Source organism: Hyla sarda, chromosome 2, assembly GCF_029499605.1.
Source record: "Hyla sarda isolate aHylSar1 chromosome 2, aHylSar1.hap1, whole genome shotgun sequence".
Classification (NCBI taxonomy): Eukaryota; Metazoa; Chordata; class Amphibia; order Anura; family Hylidae; genus Hyla; species Hyla sarda.
This window is the reverse complement of record NC_079190.1, coordinates 431,770,366-431,774,559: the sequence shown is the minus strand read 5'-3', so window position 1 is coordinate 431,774,559 and position 4,194 is coordinate 431,770,366.

Genomic DNA, 4,194 nt, shown 5'->3' with positions numbered 1-4,194 from the left:
AGCGCTTGGAAGCGCTGAGGAATAGTGGGTCAGGGGAAACTGAGCGCGATTCCCTGGGCGAATCCTGCAGAGAAGACCGCTCCAAGGTGGAGGCAACAGATATGAAGACCCTAGCCAATTCAGAGATCAACTGGGTAAGAGAAGATACCCACTCTTGAGGAGGGACCTGACCCTCGCATTCCGACAGAACATCAGGAGCTATCGAAACAGACAGCAATGCCAGCTTGGAGGAGCAGGAGGATTCAGTAGAACCCCAGGGATTTTGGACTTACTGCCCACACAGACATGGTAGGTGACCAGTGCCGCCGCCTGCCTGGGGTTCGGACATAGCTGGTAGCCCAATAGGCAGTAAAGAAAAAATTGGAGCAATCTCACGAGGTCTGTGTCCCGCCGCTGAAGCAGAAGAAGCTGTAGTAGAGCTGAGGAGACCAGGAGCAGAGAGAGGCAGAGAGAGAGAGAGAAAGGCAGAGAGAGAGAAAGGCAGAGAGAGAGAGAGAGGCATAGAGAGAGAAAGGCAGAGAGAGAGAGAGGCATAGAGAGAGGCAGACAGAGAGAGAGAGAGAGGCAGACAGAGAGAGAGAGAGAGAGGCAGACAGAGAGAGAGAGAGAGAGGCAGAGAGAGAGAGAGAGAGGCAGAGAGAGAGAGAGAGAGGCAGAGAGAGAGAGGCAGACAGAGAGAGAGAGAGAGAGAGGCAGACAGAGAGAGAGAGAGAGGCAGACAGAGAGAGAGAGGCAGACAGAGAGAGAGAGGCAGACAGAGAGAGAGAGGCAGAGAGAGAGAGGCAGAGAGAGAGAGAGAGGCAGAGAGACAAAGAGAGAGTGCCAGCAATTCATATGGCAGGCCGCCTCCCGGAACGACCCTTACTGGACAAAATTGACCCCCAAGCGAGACCTTAGGCTACCTTCACAGGTGGGCGGAGCTTCGCCGCACGTGGGGAGAAGCTCCGGCACCACTTCTGCCATGATACTGTTAACCCTGCGGCCCTGCGAAGTGCCGGTGAAGGAAGATGCCGTCCGGCATCAAAATAACAGGGGGCCGGAAGCGAGAGTAAAAGCCGCCGTCCGCGCGAACGTAGCGCAGCTGCGGTTGGCCAAAAATTATACCCCCGTTATACAGCTAGTAAGCAGTGCAGGCACTGAAGAGTAATGAAGCTGGCCACCTAGCATGAATAAAAAGGAGAGAAGTCCAGTCCTCTTCCAAGGAGACCCCAGAGCTAAGGGGCTCCATAGGATAGTGGTGGTAGGGGATTTATACTTACCCTGTACCTGCCATACTCACCTGAAGATGTCTTCAGCCAGTCTTATGCACAGAAAGCATTGTAAAGTGCCCAAAAAGAAGGCTACAAGCTTCACAATGTAAATAGTATCCCACATACTTAGTCTAAAAAATGCTCCAGGACACCCAGGAGATCCCCCCCCCCAACGTAGCGTTTCGGGATCAAACCTTTGTCGAGGGGGTTTGATCCTGAAACGCTGCATTGGGGTGATGTCCCCTCGGTGTCCTGGAGCATTTTTTAGACCAAGTATGAGGATACTATTTACATTGTGAAGCTTGTAGCCTTCTTTTTGGGCACTTCATAATGCTTTATGTGCATATTTGTTTGGATCTATTGTAATGCTTTACATACTGTTGTCATGTTAGCTTCTTTATGGATCTGAGGGGTCACACTGTTTTCTCTTTCCCCCCATTTGGGTGGAGGTCCTCTTTTTATCTTATATGTTTTTATGTGTACATTTATCAATAAAGATCTGCATATTTTCTCTAAATGACTCCATTTTTGTGATAGCTATTTATGTTTTGGGAGCTCATATTGATAGCACTTTTTTTTTATTTTATTTTTTTACTTGTTTTATTGAAGTTTGAATAATAGCATATACAATAGCTCCACAGAGTGAACATCTGCATGACAAAATAACAGTATAGAAAAGAAATTACAATCACACAGGATCATAAAGGCATACAATTCCAACTGTGTAGAGCAGCAGCATCATGTAATAACCCAACCAAATAACTCTAAACAAAACATAAAGCACTGCCTTATATTGTAACGGTATATATCTAGGGAGCTGTATCATAGACCAGCTACAGCGGGAGCAGAGAGAACGGGAGGGGATGGCAAATTCTGCTAATACTCCACAGTAAGAGAGAACAGGGGTGAAGGAAAGAAGCATAATCACAGAGGGGATAGGAAGATATGAAAGGAGCAAAGAAAAAGAGGGAGTTAGAAGGGAGAGCCAAGAGCACCAGAGGACAGCAAGGAAGTGAAAGCTGAGGGCAAGTATCTGGTGAGAGGAGAGCCACACCAGACACCCCAGACCTTGAGGAATTTGTCAGGGCATTTCCTATGTTTGAAAACTAGTTGTTCATAGGGAAGAATGGCATTAACCAATCTCTCCCATTTGTGAGAGATAAGGTGGACGGGGTCCATCCAGCGCAGAGCTACTGCCTTCCTGGCTAAAAACAAGACCTCCCGTAGAAAAATCCTCATGTGGTGTTACGAAGATTCCTCAGGGAGCAGACCAAACAAACAAATCAGAGGATCTGTGGGGACTGGGATAGAGATGAGAGAGGACAAGAAATCTATAATGTCTCGCCAGTATGCCTGAAAGAGGGGACATAACCACATCATGTGCCAGAAGTCAGCTCTAGGTGAATGACATCTGTGGCAGGCATCGGGAGGCATCTGCTCCATTCTGTGTAAGCGTACCGGAGTAAGATAACAATGATGAATTATATAAAGTTGAATGAAGTTGTTATTAGCAGCTGGAGAAACCGCTAGATGAGAGGATATAACCTCCGACCAATCATCCGTAGTAAGTGAAGGGGACGGATGCCTTCCAATAAGCCTCCGCCGAGTCAGTGACATTTGCAATTTCAGCCCTGGTGAGGTGTGTGAACTACAGAAATTAAATCCTTGTGGTTCCTGGGACCGTAGAATGCCAATGAGAGGATATGTGGAAATGGGCGGTCTAGGGGAGGGGAATTGTGCGGTCAAAGCATGCCGTAGCTGTAGATATCTATAAAAGGCCTCACGGGGAACACCATAGTCAGTTTGGATCTGAGTAAATGCTTTCAAGAGATCCTGCTGATACAGGTCACCCACCTGGGCCACCCCATGTGTTATCCAAAAGGGAGGGTCCAGGGCATCTGTCAGGTGGGGGAAGTGATGATTGTGCCAGAGGGGAAGGTCAGTCTTAATGTCAGTGAAGGAGGTCATGGTTTGTGCCTGGCACCATACTTGCAACGCTAACTTGTGTAAGGGAAGGAGTTTGCGCGTGTGTGTGTGTGTGTGTGTGTGTGGGGGGGGCACCCTTGAAAGGAAGCAAGTGAGCCCTAAGAAGGAAGCAAGGTGAAGTTCCGCGGTCGATTGGGAATCCGAAGAGACCCAATGCCGGAGGTAGCGCAGTTGTCCTGCTAAATAATATGCCTTAAAATCAGGGAGTGCAGTCCCTCCCAAATCCTTAGGACGTTGCAGGGTGGAAAGTTTAAGTTTGGACCTACCAGATGCCCAGATGAGAGAGGGAAGGAGAGAATCTAGGGATTTAAAAAAGGACATATGGACAGGATTAGAGGAGTGTTCAAGAATATAAAGCAGTTTGGGGAGTACAATCATCTTCAAGTTTATTCTGCCAGGGACTGCTGTCACGCCCCCTCCCATAGGCTTGCATTTAGGGGCGGAGCGTGATGTCACATGGGGGGGTGGAGGCGTGACGTCACACGCCGCCGGCCCTGTGGTCGCTGGTAATCAGACCCGAAACGAACATGCTCCGGGGACTGATTTTAAGTGGGGTGCTGCGTGCAAGATCACGGGGGTCCCCAGCGGCGGGACCCCCGCGATCAGGCATCTTATCCCCTATCGTTTCCCACAAGAGATCAGCAATTACAACACGCCAGATCAATACTTGAAAGGGAGTTGCTTCAGATGGAGAAACACGAGTATTGTAAAAGGCGAGGAAATTTACACCTGAATATATCTAACCAGCCTACCTCTGACAGGAGGGAGGCCAGTGGAGTAGGAGCTGATAACGGAGACAGTGGCGGTGTCACATGAAGGCAATCCAGTGCAGAGTCGGGAGTTAAATTATAGTCACCCAAGCATAACACCCGGGCATGAGGGAATCCCGCAGCAAAGGTGACCGCCTGATATAGCACCTCCAGTGTGGCCGGAGGGTGGTTGTAAAAACCTAGTAAAA